Below are 22,917 nucleotides of genomic sequence, written 5' to 3'. Positions count from 1 at the left end.
TGGAGTTGCCATTGGTTTTATCAGAGGTTTCTGTGACCTGTTTTAGATGGTCAACATAAACAATTATTTCCCGTGGATGTTCCTTGCAGTGCCTCGTATTGTCAACAAGAGTTCTGATCTTCAGGTCAAGGATTTTCTCGTCACACAGTGAACAGTACAGCACAAGAACGAGTCCTTCGGCTCACAATGTGTGCCAAACATGAAGCCTAGACATTTAAGAAGGAACTGCAGATGCTGGAAAATCGAAGGTAGACAAAAGTACTGGAGAAACTCGGTGGGTGAGGCAGCATCTATGGAGCGAAGGAAATAGGCAACGTTTCGGGTCGAAACCCTTCTTCAGACTGATGCGAGGGTGGGGTGAAGCCAAGACCATCACTTATTTACCTGTATCTCACCCCATATCCCACCATATCCAAGAGTTTTTGAAATACCATTAATGCATCGGCTTCAAACGCCACCGCCATCTGCACCATCGAGGTCATGTCTCAGCCCTCCTCATCTGCCCCTCCCATCTTCACGTGAGTTATCGCTCTGATCCTGTCCGCATTTCCTCTCCAGGGCGCAGTGTCCTTTTCCGCCTGATTACTTCCCTGCGAATTGCCCCAAGGCATTTCACAGTCACTGCTTTGAACCCAATGGGCCTTATGAATGGGCTTGTGCGAAGGCGTAAGGTCAGCCGCCCTTGAGTTACTACACCCCGGGGAACTGAGTTGAAATGAATCCAAGAATGAAACGCCACAATCTTAGCGTGAAATGGCACCCCTGCTAGTACGATCCAGCCTTGAAAAATGGTAGTCATTTGCTTTTGGTCCAGACCAGGGCAGAGTATTAGTCAATGAATCTTCTCCAACCCTGACTGCTAACAATTGAGGTGACAGACAGCACACACATATTTGCACTGCTTGTCAAGGGTTGTTTTTTTATTGTTCAACAAGTAGATTTATTTTCCAATATTTTGATGCGCATGTTCCGCATTAAAAGGCTTTTGACACAATGCCCTTCATCTGTCAGTGCATTGAGCATTGAAGTTGGGAGGTCACGTTGCAGTTAGACGAGAGGTTTGGTGAGGCCGCATTCAGAGTATTACATTCAGTTCTGGGCACCATGTTATAGGAAGGATGTTGTTAAGTTGGAAAGGGTAGAGAGAAGATTCAAGAGGATGTTGCCGGGACTCGAGGGTCTGAGCTATAGAGGTTGAGCAGCGTGGGACTCTATTCCCTGGAGTACAGGAGGATGAGAGGTGATCTTGTAGAGGTGTACAAAATCATGAGAGGAATAGATCGGGTGGACGCCCAGTCTCTTGCCCAGAGTGGGGGAATCGAGAGCCAGTCGACACACATTTAAGGTGAAGGGGGAAGCATTTTATTGGAATCTTAGGGATAACTTTTCCATGCAAAGGGTGGTGGGTGTATGGGACAAGTTGCCGGAGGAGGTAGCATCTGCAGTTCCTTCCTGCAACCTCTGAAAACGTATCCACAACTGTCCTGGTCAAAAGGATTTGCACTGTTCATTTCCACGTGTTTGCGTGTTCAGAAGCTTTGCTCCAGTGTTGCCCTAATTTGTTATCTTTGAGAGATTTATGTTATGTGAGCATTTGACATGAGCTGGCGACAAAGTCAACGCGTGGAGAAGTCCAGATGACGCTCGGAAATTGCCATTAATGGCGCTGGAAATTGGATCTGAGAGTTGAATGTAATCTTTCCCCCTTGACAAAAGGTCTGAATGAGCCGCGACTCTCGCATCCCCCTCGCCCCGGTCCCTGGATTCTGCTGCTGTAATAAGTCAGAGATGGACATAAAGAATTGCCCGTACTGCAGTTATAAACCCAGATAGGTTTTTGCTCATTCAGCGTGGAGATTTATTTCCGTTCCATCTGTATTTCAGTGACTGCTCTTTCTCGTACAGGATGGAAGATGTTAGCTTCACTCTATTCATTTAATTATCAGGGCCAGGAACTGGAAATTACGTCCACAAAGTTGCAAAAGGGGTTAGTCAACCGAGTCTGTAATCTAATAAAAAATGAACTGCCAATGCTGGTTTATACACCAGCATGAAGTGCTCAAGATAGACATGAAGTGGTGGAGAAACTCGACAGATCAGGCAGCACCTCTGGAGAAAATGGATAGGTGACATTTCGAGTCAGGACCCTTCTTCAGACTCAAGAATCTTGTGGCTTCACTCATCAGCCTCGCTGTATGGTCTAGGGAGTAGAGATCTGGGTTTTGGGGAGAGGGGGTGTGGGAGGAAAATCTGGGTATTGGTTAGGGTATTGGTGGTGGAATGAGGCTGCCGCCAGATGGATATAAGGTGCAAGTTTAGTTTATTGTCGTGTGTACTGAGGTATGACCATATAACCATATAACAATTACACACAGGTAGAGTGAAAAGCTTTTGTTGCGTGCTAACCAGTCAGTGGAAAGACAATACGTGATTACCATCCAGCCACACACAGCATGCAGATACACGATGAAAGGAAGAATGTGGAGGACGTTCAGTGCAAGATAAAGTCTGTTCAAAGACAGTCCGAGAGTCTCCAGTGAGATAGATAGTAGCTCAACTTTGTTCTCCGGTTGTTGGTCGGATGGTTCACTTGCCTGATAACAGCTGGGAAGAAACTGACCCTGAGCCACATCAGCCTGAAGAAGGGTCTCGACCCGAAACGTCGCCTATTTCCTTCGCTCCATAGATGCTGCCTCACCTGCCGAGTTTCCCCAGCATTTTAGTCTACCCTGAATCTGGTGGCGTGTGTGTTCACACTTCTGTACCTCTTGCCTGATGGGAGAGGAGAAGGAGGAGTGTCCGGGGTGCGACTCATCCTTGCTTACCTTTAGGTATTGGGGTACACTTATAGACAGGGGTCCCAATGGAGAAACTAGTGGTTGTATCCGGTCATACTGAAGTGGCATTGCAGCAACCAACAACAGTATATCTGAACATGCTCTCTGGGAAAGTACTGGAGTAACCCGGCGGGTCAGGCGGCATCTGCGGAGGAAATGTCAACTAAAACTGGGTTTAGCAATGAGAGACGATAATTTGTGTTCCTCAAGATTGTACGTTTCCATTTTGCACATTGACTCGTGATTTGTGAGTTTAGACGCGTTTATTTTGATGGCTTTGATGAGGCAAACGTAGGAAATTGATGAAGGGAGCTGATAAAATGGCGGCGCCTTGCGGCAGCGGCCTCTGCTGTCCACCTGTCTTGTTTTAATTTTTGTCCTGTTGAATGTATAGTTTGTAGTGGTTTATATATTGTTTTAGCTGTGTATATGTGCGGGGCGGGGACTTTTAAATCTCTTCCCTGTACGGGGGACCCGACCTTATCACCGTTGTCGTTAGGACCTAGCACCGTGGAGCGGCCTCCAACCGGAACGACCTGGGGGCTCCAGTCGCTGGAGCCTGCGGGCTTACCATCGTGGAGCTGACCGGGTCCGGAGCGTGGAGAGCTGTGGAGGCGCGTGGCTGCGACCCGACTCCGGGGCTTTGAGGATCCTGCTGCAGGCCCGGTGGACGGTGACATCGGAAGCTCGCGGGTCCCTGGTGGGAGACCGCTTTTCGGAGGCCCCGCAACGGCAACCTCTCCCGCCCAAATTGCGGGGTTGGAAACGACCCGGAGCAGGGCCTTGCATCACCCGGCGCGGCTTTAACGGCCGCGGGACTTGCCATCGCCCGCCGGGGGCTCCAACATCAAGACCCGGAGCAGGGCCTTACATCAACCAGCGCGGCCATAACGGCCGCGGGACTTACCATCGCCCACCGGGGGCTTTAACATCGGGAGAAGAATGGAGAGCAGGGGGAGAGACAAGACTTTGCCTTCCATCACAGTGAGGAGGAGATTCACTGTGATGGATGTTTGTGTAAATTGTGTTGGTTGTGTGTCTTGTTAAATGTTTCTTCTTGTATGACTGCAGAAACCAAATTTCGTTTGAGCTTCATTTGAGGTTCAAATTACAATAAACGGTATTGTGTTGTATTGTATTGTATGATAAATGTGGTCGACATTTCTTCAGAAAGCATTTGAAAGGCCAGTTCGCAAAATTGTTTAGTTTAGACCAATGCTTCTCAAGCTGGTGAATGGTTCACCCAAGGGTGAATGGAATTATTTTGGGGTGAATGAGTTAACTTATATTTTTTTGCTCATGTGACAAAATAAATTATATATAAAAGGGAAAATAAGATGAAAATTACCAAAAGACATAAGAAAATGTGGTCGAGGATGAATGACATTTTGTGATCAAGACTCAAGGGTGAATTACACTGAAATAGTTTAAGAAGCACTGGTTTCGATTATTATTGTCGCATGAACCGAGACACAATGAAAAGCTTTTGTTCCCATGATATCCAGTCACAAAACGGTCCACATATGAAGGTAGACAAAAATGCTGGAGAAACTCAGCGGGTGAGGCAGCATCTATGGAGCGAAGGAAGTAGGCAACGTTTCGGGCCGAAACCCTTCTTCAGACTGATGTGAGGGTGGGGGAGGGAGGGAAGAAGAAAGGAAGAGGAGGAGCCAGAGGGCTAGAGGGAGTGCTGAGAAGGGGAGGAGACAGTAAGGACGACCTGAAATTAGAGAAGTCAATGTTCATACACCGCTGGGCGACAGAGGTTCACCTGCACCTCCTCTAACCTCATCTATTGCATCCGCTGCTCTAGATGTCAGCTGCTCTACATCGGTGAGACCAAGGGTAGGCTTGGCGATCGCTTCGCCCAACACCTCCGCTCAGTTCGCTATAACCAACCTCATCTCCCGGTGGCTCAGCACTTCAACTCCCCCTCCCATTCCGCATCCGACCTTTCTGTTTTGTCCAGTCCACATATGAATATAACCAAGCCGTCCACAGTACACAGTGAATGGGGACAACATTTAGTGCAAAGATGGAACATTGAACATCTGATCAAGTCTGATTAAAGAAAGTTCGATGAGGTAGATGGGAGACCAAGACTGCAGTCTAGCTGATGAGAGGACAGTTCAGTTGCCTGATAACAGCTGGGAAGAAACTACACCTGAATCTGGAGTAACTCAGCGAGCAGGCAGCATCCCTGGAGAAAAAGGATGGATGACATTTCGGGTCGGGGCGTTTCTTCAGACTGAATCTGGAGGTATGTGTTGTGAAATTTCTGTATCTCCTGCCTGATGGGGGGGGGGGGGGGGGGGGGAGGGGAGAAGAAGGAGTGGGCGGGGTGATACTGGCCTTGATGATGCTGCTGGCCTTGCCGAGGCAGCGTGAAGTGTAGATGGAGTCAATGGAAGGAAGGTTGGTTTGCGTGATGGTCTGGGCTCTGTTTCTTCTTGGTTTTTTTTTGTGTGTTTGCCGTGAAGGTTTGGCCAGATTTGCCAAATTGTTTGCAGCTCATTGGAGGATAAAATCCTGATCTGAACAGCAGGAACCGGCAATATCAGCCGATTGGGTTGATGCCCTGCAGTAACAGTGGTGACTTGAGGCATGCCTCCTGTTCCAGCCACTTTGAAGTAAAGGGGAAAGAAGAGACAGTAGTCTCTTTAGTTTAGAGATAGAGAGCGGAAACAGGCCCTTCAGCCCATCGAGTCCGTGCTGACCAGCGATCCCCGCACACTAACACTATCCTAGGGACAAATTACAATTTTACCGGAGTCAATTAGCCTACAAACCTGGCCGTCTTTGGAGTGTGGGAGGGAACCGGAGTACCCGGAAAAAAACCCAACGCAGGTCACGGGGAGAACGTACAAACTCCGTACAGAACGGAGACGAGGAAACACTTTTTCTCACAGAGAGTGGTGAGTCTGTGGAATTCTCTGCCTCAGGTTCTCTGGATGCTTTGAAGAGAGAGCTAGATAGGGCTCTTAAAAATAGTGGAGTCAGGGGAGAAGGCAGGAACGGGGTACTGTTTGGGGATGATCAGCCATGATCACATTAAATGGTGGTGTTGGCTCAAAGGGCCGAATGGCCTACTCCTGCACCTATTGTCTATTGTCTATTGACAGCACCCGTAGTCAGGATCGAACCCGGGTCTCTGGTGCCGTAAGGCAGCAACTCAACCGCTGCGCCACCACGCAGCCCACACTTGTCCTTCTCAGTAATCCCGACCTCCCTGCGGCATCCATTCCCACTGAGTCACTTCTGCAAAACATTTCCTGCAGTGCTGGCAAAACAAGTTATGAAGTTCATTCCATGTCATCAGAAGCAACTTAATTCTTTCTGGCATTTCATGCTCCATGTCTCATTCCAAAAATTGTTGTGTGAATGTAGAAACCAACCAAAAATATTGGATCAGAAATACCCACGGGGAACGTGGACCTGTACGTGGCTTTGTTCACAAGGCATGTAGAGTCTCACAGGGTGGAAATGTGCCTTTTGGCCCAACATGCCCACACCGACTAACATGCCCCATCTACACTAGTCCCACCTGCCAGCGTTTGGCCCATATATCCTTCTAAACCTATCCTATCAATGTACCTGTCTAATTGTGTCTGTAACTGTGGAATATATTGTACCTCCCTCAACCACCTCTTCCGCAGCTCGATCCATACACCCACCACCCTTTGTGTGCGGGACAGAAAAAGTTGTCCCACAGGGAGGTGCGGATTACTGAGAAAGACAAGTTCCCATTCAATCTTCCTCCCCTCACCTTCAACCTATTTCTCCCGCCTTGCTCTATGCCACGGTTTGGTTTGGGGACCAGAAGAGGAAGTGATTAAGGAAGTATTGCTTGAGAGGCACCCTTCCTCTTGCCCAATATCACCCACCCACCCACCCCGCACCACATATTCTGCTGGGGTACCCTATGACCAAACAGTATGAACATTGCATTCTCCAATTTTAAGTGAACTCCCTACCTCCTTCCTATGCCCATACCCTTGCCCCTATCCCACCCTTTCCCCCCTCCAGCTGCTCCCCCCCCCCCTCCCCCCGTCTCCTTTCAGCTATACTCCTCCCTCTGGCATTACATTTCACTCCTCGCCGTTCCTTATCTGAAACCCCTTTTTTGTTTCTTTTTCACCCCTGGTCTTTGTTCACCCATCTTCCAATTAGCTGTATCCACATAGAGTCGTAGAGGGGTAACGAATGGAAACAGGCCCAACTTGCCCCACACCATCCAACATGTCCCAGCTACACTAGTCCCACCTTGGTCCATATCCCTTCAAACTTGTCCTATCCATGTACCTGTCTAACTGGGACGACAGATGGCACAATGGGCTAAGTGTTCGGCTGGCAACCGGAAGGTAGCTGGTTCGAATCCAGCTTGGAGTGCATACTGTCGTTGTGTCCTTGGGCAAGACACTTCACCCACCTTTGCCTGTGTGTGAATGTGTGTGAATGTGTGTGAGTGATTGGTGGTGGTCGGAGGGGCCGTAGGCGCAGATTGGCAGCCACGCTTCCGTCAGTCTGCCCCAGGGCAGCTGTGGCTACAGAAGTAGCTTACCACCACCGAGTGTGACTGAGGAGTGAATGAATAATGCGATGTAAAGCGCCTTGAGTATTAGAAAGGCGCTATATAAATCCCATCCATTATAACTGTTTCTTAAACGTTGGGATAGTCCCAGCCTCAACCACCTCCTCTGACAGCTTGTTCCATACACCCACCACCCTTTGTGTGAAAAAGTTACCCCTCAGGTCCTCGATGCCACTGCTCTGGGCAAGAGATTCTGTGCATCTGCCCAATCTATTCCTCTCATGATTTTATACACTTATATCACATAGAAACATAGAAACATAGAAATTAGGTGCAGGAGTAGGCCATTCGGCCCTTCGAGCCTGCACCGCCATTCAATATGATCATGGCTGATCATCCAACTCAGTATCCCATACCTGCCTTCTCTCCATACCCTCTGATCCCCTTAGCCACAAGGGCAACATCTAACTCCCTCTTAAATATAGCCAATGAACTGCCCTCGACTACCCTCTGTGGCAGAGAGTTCCAGAGATTCACCACTCTCTGTGTGAAAAAAGTTCTTCTCATCTCGGTTTTAAAGGATTTCCCCCTTATCCTAAAGCTGTGACCCCTTGTCCTGGACTTCCCCAACATCGGGAGCAATGTTCCTGCATCTAGCCTGTCCAACCCCTTAAGAATTTTGTAAGTTTCTATAAGATCCCCTCTCAATCTCCTAAATTCTAGAGAGTATAAACCAAGTCTATCCAGTCTTTCTTCATAAGACAGTCCTGACATCCCAGGAATCAGTCTGGTGAACCTTCTCTGCACTCCCTCTATGGCAATAATGTCCTTCCTCAGATTTGGAGACCAAAACTACGCAATACTCCAGGTGTGGTCTCACCAAGACCCTGTACAACTGCAGTAGAACCTCCCTGCTCCTATACTCAAATCCTTTTGCTATGAAAGCTAACATACCATTCGCTTTCTTCACTGCCTGCTGCACCTGCATGCCCACTTTCAATGACTGGTGTACCATGACACCCAGGTCTCGCTGCATCTCCCCTTTTCCTAGTCGGCCACCATTTAGATAATATTATTTTTTTTTTTTTTTTTTTTTTTTTTTCCCCTTTTTTTTTTCAGATTTATTTACTGTTGTTTCATCTCATTATTATGGTTGTACATCTTGATTTATCTATCACTTACGAGACAATTAGACTGAAGCAAGGTAGAAGCAAGGAACTGCAGATGCTGGTTTACAAAAAAAAAGACGCAAAGTGCTGGCATAACTCAGCGGGTTAGGCAGTATCTCTGGAGAGCAAGGATAGGTGACTGGTCCGAACTGAAACGTCACCTATCCATTTTCTCCAGGGAAGCTGCCTGGCCTGCTGAGTTAATCCAGCACTTTGTGTCTTCTCAAGATCCCAGCATCTGCAGTTCCTTCTGTATCCCTCTGCCCAATATTAACCAGACTATCAGCACAGTCGTGTTTAACACTGTTTAGTTTAGAGATACAGGCCCTTCGGCCCACCGGGTCCATACTGACCAGTGATCCCCACACATCAACACTGTCCTACACACACTAGGGACAATTTTACACATACACCAAGCCAATTAACCTACATACCTGTACGTCTTTAGAGTGTGGGAGGAAACCAAAGATCTCGGAGAAAACCCATGCGGGAGAACGCGCAAACTCCGTACAGACAGCACCCGTAGTCGGGATCGAACCTGGGTCTCTGGTGCTGCAGGCGCTGTAAGGCAGCAGCTCTACCGCTGCACCACCGTGCGTGGAGCTCGCTGTGGCTGGCTCTGCTTCAACAGCTTGTTCAATGAAGAAAATCTCTAAAGTGTTCAACGTTCCAGTTTCCAATCCTAAATAGCTCTGGCACGTTCACTTTGTCTGACTAGGACGACTTGGCCATGATTTTGTTTTTGCAAACATTTGGATGCAGAGTTTTACTTTTGATTAATTCATTGCAATATTTTCAAAGATCTGCCTTTTTTTTCTCCTCAGTTGAAATGTGCAATGATGTCATGTTAACTTAACTGATCTCCGAGTTAAGGCGCATGCTTGGATAGGCGTCTCATGTCAGTACTACTTCTTCTTCTTGCGTATGGCGTGCACAGCCTAAAGTTGTGGGACAACTTGTTCCATTTGATCTCCAATTCTCCTCCTCCTCCCCTTTTTCCTTCTTTCTTTCCCCACCCCCCATCAGTCTGAAGAAGGGTTTCGGCCCGAAACGTCGCCTATTTCCTTCGCTCCATAGATGCTGCTGCACCCGCTGAGTTTCCCCAGCAATTTTGTGTACCTTCGATATTCCAGCATCTGCAGTTCCCTTTTGAACCATTTGATCTCGTTTGATTGTGCACGCCAGGTTGATTGCATTCGTCGAAACAGGGCGGACCACGTGAAGGTTGCAATCTCCCACCCCTCATGTCCGTTGTACCATGTTTAAGTGGACTGGGATCGGCTTATTATTGTCGCTGGTAGCGAGATGCATTAAAAAGCTGTGTTGGGTCCTACCCAGGCAATTCATACCATACACAAGTGAACCACACATATGGTGCAAAAGTGGGAACAAACAGAGTGCAGAATATTGTGTTACAGCCACAGATAAATTGCAGTTTAATAAAAGTGCAAGAGCTGCAGGGATGTAGACTTGAAGATCAGGAATACACACCTTTGGCATTGGAGAAGGTGGACAAAAATGCTGGAGAAACTCAGCGGGTGAGGCAGCATCTATGGAGCGAAGGAAATAGGCAACGTTTCGGGCCGAAACCCTTAAGGGTTTCGGCCCGAAACGTTGCCTATTTCCTTAAGGGTTTCGCCCCGAAACGTTGCCTATTTCCTTTGCTCCATAGATGCTGCCCCACCCGCTGAGTTTCTCCAGCATTTTTTGTCTACCATTAATTATTTTCATTTTTTTACACCAAGGCGACGTTTTCGGGTCGAGACCCTTCTTCATTGGCAGAGGAGAGATCCATTCAAGAGTCAGATAACAGCAGGGAAGTTGCTTTCGGGTTTGTGTATCGTCTGTTTGACAGGAGCGGGGGGCGGGGGGGGGAAGAGGCAATGACCAGGGTATGTGTGGTCCTTGATAACGTGGGCTGCTTTCTTGAGGCAGTGCGAAGTATAGATGGAAACTATAGACTTTTCACACTCTTTCCGTCTACCTTTCCTGTCATATTCCAGAATCTGCAGCACTTTGTCTCACCTCCCAGGCTCCGTCACTATCTCCACTCTTCCCTCTCCAACCTGACTCTTATCTGCCTGACAGCCCCTCATCACTTGAATCCACCGATCGCTGGCCTGTCCCGGCCTTGCTCCATCACTTGAATCCACCTGATCTGGGCATCTCTTGCCCCACCTCGCACCGCTACTCGTTAAACTGGCTACTTATCCTCTAGTCAGTCAGTCAGTCTCTAGTTTTAGTTCAGCCATACAGCGCGGAAACAGGCCTCTTTGGCTCACCGAGTCTGCGCTGACCAAACACTAGGGACAATTTACAATGATCCTACCACACCTTCAGATTCAGACAAGTTTCTTCCCAGCTGTTATCAGGCAACAGGATCATGCGACCACAACCAGAGAGCAGTGCTGAACTACTATCTCTACCTCTTTAGTCACCCTTATGCCGCTGTCCCACTTAGGAAACCTGAACGGAAACCTCTGGAGACTTTGCGCCCAACCCAAGGTTTCCGTGCGGTTCCCGGAGGTTGCAGGTGGTTGCCGGAGGTTGCAGGTAGTGGAAGCAGGTAGGGAGACTGACAAAATCCTCCGGGAACCGCACGGAAACCTTGGGTGGGGCGCAATGTCTCCAGAGGTTTCCGTTCAGGTTTCCTAAGTGGGACAGGGGCATTACAGCGCCAGAGACCCGGGTTTGATTAATTCCTTCATCAGTCTGTAGAAGGGTCCCTCTATGCAGACAAGTAGCCCCTGTACGTCGATTCCTGTGTTATACTATTTTACATTCTATGTACCCCCTAGAATATAAAACCACATCATAAGCCTCCCAGCGCCAGAGACCCGGGTTCAATCCTGACTTCGGGTGCTGTCTGTACTGAGTTTGTACCTTCTCCCCGTGACCTAAGTGGGTTTCCTCACACACTCTAAAGACGTGCAGGTTTGTATGTCACTTGGCTTGGTACAGTTGTAAATGATCCATAGTGTGTGTGGATGGTCAAGAAAGAACTGCAGATCCTTGATCGGACTGTGCTGGCTTTACCTTGCACTAAACATTATTCCCTCATCACTGTAAATGGCTCGATTGTAATCATGTATTGTCTTTCTGCTGACTGGATAGCACGCAACAAAAGCTTTTCACTGGACATGTGACAATAAACTAGACTGAAAGCTGTACGTCTTTGGAGTATGGGAGGAAACCGGAGCTCCCAGAGAAAACCCACGCGGGGTCACGGAGAACATACAAACCTCCATACAGATAATAATAATAATAATAATAATAATAATAAATTTTATTTATGGGCGCCTTTCAAGAGTCTCAAGGACACCTTACAAAAATTGAGCATGTAGAGGAAAAACATGTAAGGGGAATGAAATAAATAGTAGAGACATGACTAGTACACAAAGTAAAGACAGAATTCAATACAAAACACAGTATGAGGCAATTAATGCACAGATGAAAAGGGAGGGGGACGTGGGGCTAAGGATAGGCAGAGGTGAAGAGATGGGTCTTGAGGCGGGACTGGAAGATGGTGAGGGACACGGAATTGCGGATCAGTTGGGGGAGGGAGTTCCAGAGCCTGGGAGCTGCCCTGGGGAAGGCTCTATCCCCAAAACTGCGGAGGTTGGACTTGTGGATGGAGAGGAGACCGGCTGATGTGGATCTGAGGGACCGTGAGGGTTGGTAGGGGGAGAGGAGGTCAATGAGATATGGGGGGGCCAGATGGTGGAGGGCTTTGTAGGTGAGGATCAGGATTTTGTAGGTGATCCGGTGGGAGATGGGAAGCCAGTGAAGTTGCTTGAGGACTGGAGTGATGTGATGCCAGGATTTGGTGTGGGTGATGAGTCGGGCGGCTGCGTTCTGGACCAGTTGGAGTCGGTTGATGTAGGTGGAGCTGATGCCAAGGAGAAGTGAGTTGCAATAGTCCAGTCGGGAGGAGATGAAGGCATGGATGCCATAGTCAGGATAGAACCTGGGTCTCTGGCGCTGTGAGGCAGCAACTCTACCGCTGTGCCACTGTGCCATCAGATGAAGGATCTTGCCCCGAAATGTCTGCTGTCCATTTCTCTCCGCAGATGCTGCCTGACCCGTTGAGTTCATCCGGCTGCTCTCCTTTTTTTTGCTCCAGATTCCAGCATCTGCTGCATCTTGTGCCTCCGTTGGTCAATAGACAATAGGTGCAGGAGTAGGCCATTCGGCCCTTCGAGCCAGCACCGCCATTCAATGTGATCATGGCTGATCATCCCCAATCTAATACAATAAACAGTCTTTGGCAGACTGACCATTTTGTCCAAAGACGTACAGGTTTGTAGGTGAATTGGGTTTGGTATGAATGGTAAATTGTTCCTAGTGCGTGTTAGTGTGCGGGGATCGCTGGTTGGTGTGGAGTCTGTTGACAGAAGGGCCTTTTCCGTGCTGTATCTCGAAAACTAGACGATATCGACCCCGTGTGAGTGCCAAGGTACAGGGTTTAATTGAATGCTGGGATTTAAGTGCATCTCCCCCTGGCAGCCCAGTGTGTACGTGAGTGTGATAATGAAGTTGAAGGCACTCGGTGAAAAATAACAGCATTTTCCAGTAACTGAACAGTTAAATCCACAAATGAACTGGAGGACTGAATGTCCCCGATGCTCCAGGAACATTAGCCTTTACCGTAAGAGAGGCTTGGCATTCAAACAGATTATCCCACCTGTCAACCCTTTGAACCTATTGTAATGAAGAGCTTCGAAATGGGATTGAAATTCGGCCGTGAATTAGAAAGCAAATTTTGTAACATGATTATGAAGATCGTGGCATTTTGGAAAAAGTGCATCATTTTAACTTTGGTAACAGGAATTGTAGAAAAATTATTTCCATATTTATGTGACCTTCAGCATATTTAGCGTATAATGCAATGAGGTCCACCCCCCCCCCCCCCCCCCTACCCAACCCCCTCCCCCACCTCCTTTGACAATGACAATCTACATAGAATTAATGTGGAGAGGATGTTTCTACTAGTGCAAGAGTCTAGGACCAGAGGCTACAGCCTCAGAATAAGAGGATGAAAGGAGATGAGGAGTTTCTTTAGTCAGAGGGTGGTGAATCTGTGGAATTCAATGCCACAGACAGCTGTGGAGGCCGAGTCAATGGGTATTTTTAAAACGGAGATTGTCAAATTCTTGATTAGTAAGGATGTCGGGGGTCGTGGGGAGAAGGCAGGAGAATGGGATTGAGAGGGAAAGATAGATCAGCCGTGATTGAATGGTGGAGTAGACTTGATGGGCTGAATAGCCTCATTCTTCTCCTATAATTTATGAACTTATGGCAGTAGTAGCAATCTGAAGACCCAAAACGTCACCTATCCATGTTCTCCAGCGACGCTACATGACCCGCTGAACTACTCCAGCACTTTGTCTTTTTTTGTTGTTGTGAAACTGCATCTGCAGTTCCTCCTGTCTCTAGCATTCCACTGCTGTTTTCTCTTTCTTTCTGCCATTGAATTGAACTGCAAAAACTGCTGAGTGCAGTCATTGGATTTCACCTCTGGTTTTGCCCTAATGTCATCTTTTTTGCATTTTTTTTTTAGCTATCTATAATTTACGTTTTTGCCTGTGAACTGAATCTCTGTGCCTGTGGTGCTGCTGCAAGCAATGTTTTTCATTGAAGCAGTACCTTACCGTACCTGTGCATGTGACAACAATCTTGACTGGACTCGAAAGGACACAAAGTGCTGGAAAAAGGCAGAAAGTGCCGGAGTAACTCAGCAGGTCAGGCAGCATCTCTGAAGAACATGGATAGTTGACGTTTCAGTTCAAGGCCCTTCTTTAGTCTGAAGAAGGGTCTCGACCCACAATGTCACCTATCCATGTACTCCAGAGGTGCTGCCTGACCTGCTGAGTTACTCCGGCACAGTGTGTTAACGGTTCCAGCATCAGCCAGTTTATTGTTTCTACACTTTGACTGCATTCAACTTGACTTGAAGTTCACCTTGCGTAGGAAAGAACCGCAGATGTTGGTTTAAACCGAAGGTAGACACAAAACTGCTGGAGTAACTCGGTGGGGTAGGCCAGCATCTCTGGAGAGAAGGAATGGGTGACGTTTCGGGTCTGAAGAAGGGTCTCGACCCGAAAGGTCACCCATTCATTCTCTCCAGAGATGCTCCCTGTCCCGCTGAGTTACTCCAGCAGTTTGTGTCTACCTATGAAGGTCACTTTTACAGATGTGGGGGTCTTATCCTTTAACGTTTATTAATTATTTTTTGAAGATCGAACGGATGATTCGAAAGAAATGACTCTCGCATCTCTTCATTAGCCGTGCTACGCCTGATTTGACATTGAAGTACATGTTTAACCAACCTTCCCTCTGAGTGCCTCCGTAAGTGTTCTTGGAACAGTTTGGTTGTGAGGATGCAAATTTGCTTACCTTCACACTGGGTCCAGATACCCTCTAGAGAGCAGTACCGTATCGGATTTTCAATTCTTGGAACTTTCTAAGTGCAAAGAGCCGGTAGGAAGTTGCAGGCAGGAATAAGCGCACTGAATGGATTTTCACATTGGTTTACTGCCCGTAGGAGGCTCTGAGCTTTTAGGATAATGCAGTCCATGGGACACAATGTCTTTGCTGAGGCATCTGGCAAAATGGGACGCAGATTATTGCCATTGAATTGAACTGCAAAACCTGCTTGAATTTGAGAATTAAGGGACAAAAGTTTAGGGGCAACATGAGGGGGAACTTCTTTACTCGGAGAATGGTGAATCTCTGGAACTCTCTGCCACAGAGGGTAATTGAGGCCAGTTCATTGGCTATATTTAAGAGGGAGTTACTGTAGATGTGGCCCTTATGGCTAAAGGGATCAGGGGGGTATGGAGAGAAGGCAGGTATGGGATACTGAGTTGGATGATCAGCCATGATCATATTGAATGGCGGTGCTGGCTCGAAGGGCCGAATGGCCTACTCCTGCACCTATTATCTATGTATCTATGTAGCTGTGTGGAATGAGCTTTCAGTGGAAGTGATGGAGGCAGGTTCGATTTTATCATTTAAAAATAAATTGGATAGGTATATGGACGGGAAAGGAATGGAGGGTTATGGTCTGAGTGTAGGTAGATGGGACTAGGTGAGAGTAAGTGTTCGGCACGGACTAGAAGGGCCGAGATGGCCTGTTTCCGTGCTGTAATTGTTATATGGTTATATTGCAATGTTCAGTTGTAGGGTCTCGAAGAAGATCTTGAAGACGGACCTCGAACCGAAACGTCACCTATTCCTTTTCTCCAGAGATGCCGTCTGTCCAGCTGAGCTACTCCAGCTTTTTGTGTCTATCTTCAATTTAAACCAGCATCTGCAGTTCCTTCCTACACAATATTTTGCGTATTGTTTTCACATGTGCCGAGGTAGAGTGAAAAGTCTTTGTTTACCTGATATCCATTCAAAGAAGACTATACGTGATTCCCATCAAGCTGTCCACAGGGCACAGATAAAGGATACATCATTTTGTAATTTTGGACTTTAGAGATACAATATAGCATTGTAACAGGCCCTTCGGCCCACCGAGTCTGTGCCGACCAAATACAACCTGTACACTTGGATTATCCTACATACTACAGACAATTTACAATTAATAGATGCCAATAACCTATAGACAATGTGTTTTTGGAGTGTGGGAGGAATCTGGAGCATCCAGACAAAACTCACGCAGTCACAGGGAAAACGTACAAACTCCGTGCAGACAGTGCCCGCAGTCAGGATTGAACCTAGGTCTCTGGCGCTGTAAGGAAGTAACTCTTCCACTGTGCCTCTGTGCCGCACCTTGAAGTCTGATAAAATCCGATTTAAAAATAGTTCGATCATCAATCTGTGATGCAATTGAAAGAATGCTTTTGTATTGTTGGTTGTATCCTGGATGTTTTGTGGCCAATGAAGTACCTGTATAAGTGTTCAAAAGGGAACTGCAGATGCTGGAATATCGAAGGTACACAAAATTGCTGGGGAAACTCAGCGGGTGCAGCAGCATCTATGGAGCGAAGGAAATAGGTGACGTTTCGGGCCGAAACCCTTCTTCAGACTGATGGGGGGTGGGGGGGGGGAGAAAGAAGGAAAAGGGGAGGAGGAGGAGGAGCCCGAGGGCGGGCGGATGGGAGGGTGGGAGGAGACAGCTAGAGGGTTAAGGAAGGGGAGGAGACAGCAAGGGCTAGCAAAATTGGGAGAATTTAATGTTAATGCCATACGGACGCAAGGTCCCCAGACGGAATATGAGGTGCTGTTCGTCCAATTTCCGCTGTTGCTCACTCTGGCAATGGAGGAGACCCAGGACAGAGAGGTCGGATTGGGAATGGGAGGGGGAGTTGAAGTGCTGAGCCACCGGGAGTTCAGGTAGGTTTTGTTTTGGAGTGTTATTGTTTCTGCACCAGCACGGTGGCTCAGCGGTACAGCGTCGGAGACCTGGCTTTGATCCTGATTACGGGTGCTGCCTGTATGGTGTTTGCACATTCTCCCTGTGACCATGTGGGTTTTCTCCGGGTGCTCCGGTTTCCTCCCACATTCCAAAGACGTACAGGTTTATCGGCTTTGGTAAAAATCGTAAATTGTCCCTATTGTGTAGGATAGTGTACAGGGTGATCGCTGGTCGGCATGGACCAAAGAGACTATTTTCGCGCTGTATCTCTCAAGTAGACTATTTTCCCCGACAGGATTTTCAAAAATGAAGATCTTTTCAATAACAGTAAATGTATTTTTGTTGTGGGACGTGAAAGATATGTCGTGCTGTTTAATGTAACTTTGCTGTGTGGTGTACTGTTTAATATCATTGCGAGTATCATTGCACAAGTGTCTATAGAAGCGATTGCTTGTCAATTCCAATGGCCACCCGCGGTTAAACCAGCAGCTGTGTTCTTGAGAGACCATGGTGTCTGACTACTGTGGGGAGATTCCATTCAATCCAAGATGGGGGGGGGGGTTTATGCTTGGCAATCTCCAAAGTAACCTTTAAGTGGTCCTCTAGTTCCCGATCGAAATCGCGTTACAACCAATTTGGCCCATGTAACACAAATAGTGTTCATTAATTGGTGAGAGGGGGGAAGTTCCAATGGAGATGGGCGGGGCGGGGCAATTATTTTTTTATGCAGAGCGAGGTGGGGGCCTGGAACACATTGCCAGGGGTGGTGGTGGAGGCAGATACTACAGTGGCATTTAAAAGGTCATGTGACAGGAGTAGAATTAGGCTATTCAGTCCATCAAGTCTACTCCGTCATTCAATCATGGCTGATCTATCCCTTCTCCTGACCCCATTCTCCTGCCTTCTCCACATAACCTCTGAAACCTGTACTAATGAAGAGGCTTTTAGATAGAAACATAGAAACATAGAAAATAGGTGCAGGAGTAGGCCATTTGGCCCTTCGAGCCTGCACCGCCATTCAATATGATCATGGCTCATGGAAATGCAGAGAATAGAGGGATATTGATCATGTGCAGCCAAATAAGATCAGTTTAACTTAACATCATGTTTGGCACAAACATGATGGGTCGAAGAGGCTGAAGAAGGGTTCTGACCCGAAATGTCACCTCGCCCTTCTCCCCAGAGATGCTGCCTGGCCTGCTGAGTTACTCCAGCACTTTGTGCTTATCTTCTGTACTGTTCTATATAATTCAGCGCCTGTGTTATGTCCAATTTCTGTCGTGGAAAGCCAATGACAAAGTGCTGGAGTCTCTGGGAAGATGTTTTGGGTTGGGACCTTTCTTCAGTCTGATTGTAGAAGAGGGGAGAAAGCTGGAAAAGAGAGGTGGGGGCAGGACAAAACCTGGCAAGTGATAGGTGGATGCAGGAGAGGTGGTGGTGGGGGGGGGGGGGGGGGGGTTGATTGGTAGACGGGTTGAGTAAGTCACAAAGGTTAGTGATGAAAATAAGTCAAAAGGCTGGCAGAGGAGGACAGAAGAGGAGTGAAATGTAATGCAGAAGGGAGGGATATCGTTGGGAGGTGAGGGGTTGGGGAGGTGGGGGGGGGGTCGAGAACGAGGGGTGGGATAGTGGTAGAAGTGGAGGGGTATTATCTAAAATTGGAGAATGCATTGTTGACACAGTTGCCAACCCCGAGCCGAATATGAGATACAATTCCTCCAGTTTGCGTGTGATTTGCGTCGGGATGTACAAAGATGTGCAAAAGCTGAATGAGATAATAATAAATAATGCATCGATGCGTGATAAGTACGAGTGGCAAATAAAGTCACCAACGTTTGGGCGCGGGGGAGGGAAGGAAAGAATTGTTTGCAACTTGATCAGATGCGGCGGCACGGTGGCGCAGCGGTAAAGTTACTGCCTTGCCTTGCAGCGTCAGAGCCCCGGGTTCAATCCTGACAACGGCTCCTGTCGGTACGGAGTTTGCACGTTCTCCCTGTGAGTGCTGTAGTTTCCTCCCCCACTCCAAAGACGTACAGGTTTGGAGGTTAATTGGCCTTGGTTAAAAATTGTAAATTGTCCCTAGTGTGTAGGATAGTGCTAGTGTACGGGGTGATCGCTGGTCAGCATGGACTCGGTGGGCCGAAGGGCCTGTTTCTGCGCTGTATCTCTTCAAAAAAAAAAAATTGCATCGCTTTAGAATAGACCCGAGTAGAATAGACATACTTGCAAGTGGCATGCGAGCAGAAAAGGCCACACCAGCCCATTGAAAATGCTGAGCCGTAGTGGGAAGAATTGCCCACAAGATGCGATTAGTCATAAATCATATGAAGTTTATGCTAGATTAATCAATAACATTGATTTTGTGGACATGGCTTTTCAAACCTCCATTAATAGCTTACAGTAAATTGCCAAGTTCTGATTACTTGCAAATTAACCACCTTGTCATTCATTTTTCTTGTTTTGAGGGGAAAAAAAGTTAATGTGCTCCCAGTGGAACAACAGCTCAATTAATTATCCTGCTGTCTCGACCGAACATAGATGATGTATTGGTATTGGGGAAATGTAGGTTAGCTTTCGATGGTCGCACTATAGAGTATTACTAGTTAGACTGTGGATGAAACTAGCAGAGCTCTAAATTAACCAGATTTCAAGTGTTGAAATCGACCGGATTTCGTGGTGAAATCGACCACATTTTGTGGTGAAATCGACCGGATTTCGTGATAAAATCGACCGGATTTCGTGGTGAAATCGACCGGATTTCGTGGTGAAATCGACCGGATTTCGTGGTGAAATCGACCAGATTTCAAGTGGTGAAATCCACCGGATTTCGTAGTGAAATTCACCGGATTTCGTGGTGAAATTCACCGGATTTCGTGGTGAAATTCACCGGATTTCGTGGTGAAACCGACCGGATTTCATTTGACTCTATTTCAAGTGGCGAAATGAAAACTAGTGCGTCAAATACCTGACTGGACTTCCGTACTCTCAGTTTCATGAAACGGGTGATGACCTATTTGGCAATAAAGAGTAGGGAGGAATACATTGAGAAACTAAAGAAATTTGGCTTCAATGAGCTTGTGTTCAATCCTCCAGTGCAGTCTGTGTGGAGTTTGCAGGATCTGGCTGGAACCATCTGTCTGCAGGTTCACCAGTTTCTTCCCACATCCCAAAGGCTATTGAGTTACTGGGTTATTTGGCCACTGTAACTTGCCCCTAGAGTGTTGCTGCCTGATAGAACTTGAATTGAGGGTGTGTGTGGGAATTATGGAGGGGGATTAGTCTGAGATCAATGCGGACAGGGACTTAATGGTTGGCCAAAGACACTGGAGGATCGTACGCACCAATTGAAACAAGAGGTTTATAACAAAGGCTGAGCTGGAAAGGGTGCAGAGAAGATTTACGTCTGTTGCCAGTACGTGAAGCCTGAGCTATGGGGAGAGGTTGAGGGGTATCTGAGGGTTAACCTTTTTATGCAAAGGGTGGTAGGTCTATGGAACGAGCTGCCAGAGGAGGTAGTTGAGGCAGGTACTCTTGCAATGTTTAACAAACATTTAGACCGGTACACGGATAGGACATGTTTAGAGAGATAAGGGCCAAATGGAGGTAGGTGGGACTAGTGCAAATGGGACATGTTAGCCGGTGTTGGCAAGTTGGGCCAAAGGGCCTGTTTCCACACTGTAAGACTCTAAGACTCTGAATCCAGAATAAATACAAATTCTGCACCGCCTCGGTTTCTGATGTTGATGTTGCTAAATCGTGCACTCAGCCTGGTTATGTTGCAAATTATCTCGGGAGATGATCCAAAATTTGCTTTTCTTAAAATAGCACTAAAGTTGGCTGCATAAAGGCTCCTGATTTCATGAAAGTGTTCTATAAAAGTCACCAGGGAATTTCGGAGGCTTGGGGGTGTATAAACAGTACGGGTACTATTATTACAGGCGGCACCTTAACTGCCGAACACCAGATCCAAGCAGACGTATGTTCTGATCGCCACACCAATTACTAGCTGAATCTTTGTGCTAATTCAGCCCCTTCATGGTACATCTTGCTGAAAGGATGAACTGAGGTACTGGACCAGATATACTGTAAAGGGCCGGTCACACGAGCATGCGACTCCATGCGGCAAGCGCTACCTAACGTGGTCGCTTGAGCCGTACGGCCTCGCGGGGCCGGTCCCACTTCGATCGCCGGAGCCGTATGGAGTTGTGCGGAACTGGTCCCGACATCGCGCGGGGCTCCGAAAAACTGGCCGTGTTCAAAAATTCCGTGCAGCAACGGCCTGCCGGCCCGCAGCCACCTCAATGCCGTACGCACCGCCTTGACGGGCATACGCAGCGTCTCGACGCCGGACGCACGTCTCGACGCTGTACGTCACGTGCGAACTTCCCGCGGACTTCGCTCGAACTTCACGTCACTCACTCGACCTCCGCGCGGCCCCCGCTTCCGGTTTGGTCGCGCTTGCCGCATGCAGGTCGCATGCTGGTGGGACAGGCCCTTAACAGAGTGAGAAGCAAAAAAGATCAGAAGAGTTTGCTTCTCTGTTGTGCATTTGATGCAATAAGCTGAACATTCCCTACAGCGACAATAACCATTGAACTCTGTCCAGAATTAATATCAATTGTTTTGGGATGTTTTTTTTACTTCTTCTTCGCAAACGGCGCCAAAATGTGGCGAGGACGGGCACAAAAAGCTGGAGTAACTCAGCGGGTCAGACAGCAACTGTGGAGAGAAGGATGGTTTGCTCAGACCTATTTTACAGGCAATGAACTTCAATCAATTGGACACAAAGTGCTGGAGTAACTCAGCAGGTCAGGCATTGAAGCATTTAGACAGGTACATGTTAAACGTTTAGATGGGTACATGGATAGGACGGGTTTAGAGGGATGTGGACTCGGGCGGGACTAGTGCAGATGGGACATGTAGGTTTGTGTGGGCAGGTCGGGCCGAAGGGCCTGTGTCCACGCTGTAGTACTCTATGACTCCATCAAGGCGATTGGGGTTAGTATAGGGAAGTGTGATGTAGTGAAGGGTGTGCCGTGGCCTTATTGAATGGTGACGCAGGCATGAGGGACTGAATGGCCTATTCCCACTCCTATTCCATATGTTATAACAGGAGTCATCACATTTCAAGGTAATTTATTGTACCCAAAGAGCTTCTGGATGCCCAGCTTAATAACTCCAGCTTCTCCCTGCCACCACTACAACTGTGCATTTAAAATAAAATACAACCTAAGCTATAAACAGCGGAGAGACGTTACAAGTTAGAATTCTATTCTGGGATTGGGATAATTATTGCACATAGACTTGACCTTCACTTGTATTCTGAAGTCTTCATCATTTCCAGCTCTCTCGCACACGCTTTGAGGGGTCCAAAAGGTTAATCTTTAAATCGAAAATTATTTTTCATTTTGCTGTGATGTTCTGAAACAAAACACATTTCTTTGTAACTGGAGGCAATTAAATGACGTTTGTAATTCTGATTCCAATTTCCCATTGTATCTTTGTACCTTCTCCGTCTCATTTACACTGTATGTCCCTGTATTTTAAAAAAAAAATCAGATTCTTGTTTCTTCCTCCGTAACCTTCAGTTCTAATAGAACTACTATCTACCTCATTGGAGACGCTTGGACTATCTTTGATCGGACTTTACTGACTTTATCTTGCGCTAAATGTTAATCATGTTATTCCCTTTATCATGAATCTGTACACTGTGAATGGCTCGATTGTTATCATGTATTATCTTTCCGCTGACTGGTTAGCACGCAACAAAAGCTTTTCACTGTACCTCGGTACACGTGACAGTAAACTAAACTAAGTGTTGGTTTAGAACGGGGGTGCGGAACCTGCGGCTGCATGCGGCCTTCTAGGCCATTAAATGCGGCCTTTTGAATAAATCCAAATTTTGTAGAACAAATCCTTTTATTTTTATTAATATGTTTTTGTTTGTCTTTTATTATTTTTATTTTAATCGTAAAATGAGCATCTATGGAGCGAAGGAAATAGGCAACGTTTTGG

General features: G+C 47.3%; 1 protein-coding gene across 1 annotated transcript in view; it reads left to right on the top strand.

The window, feature by feature from the left end:
• The window catches only part of nkain1 (sodium/potassium transporting ATPase interacting 1), a 331,689-nt gene that overhangs the window by 34,285 nt on the left and 274,487 nt on the right, over nucleotides 1–22,917 (top strand). The window lies entirely within an intron of this gene.

Source organism: Amblyraja radiata, chromosome 27 (genome assembly GCF_010909765.2).
Source record: "Amblyraja radiata isolate CabotCenter1 chromosome 27, sAmbRad1.1.pri, whole genome shotgun sequence".
NCBI lineage: Eukaryota > Metazoa > Chordata > Chondrichthyes > Rajiformes > Rajidae > Amblyraja > Amblyraja radiata.
The sequence above is the reverse complement of the archived record's forward strand: the minus strand, read 5'-3'. Positions and strand labels throughout refer to the sequence as shown.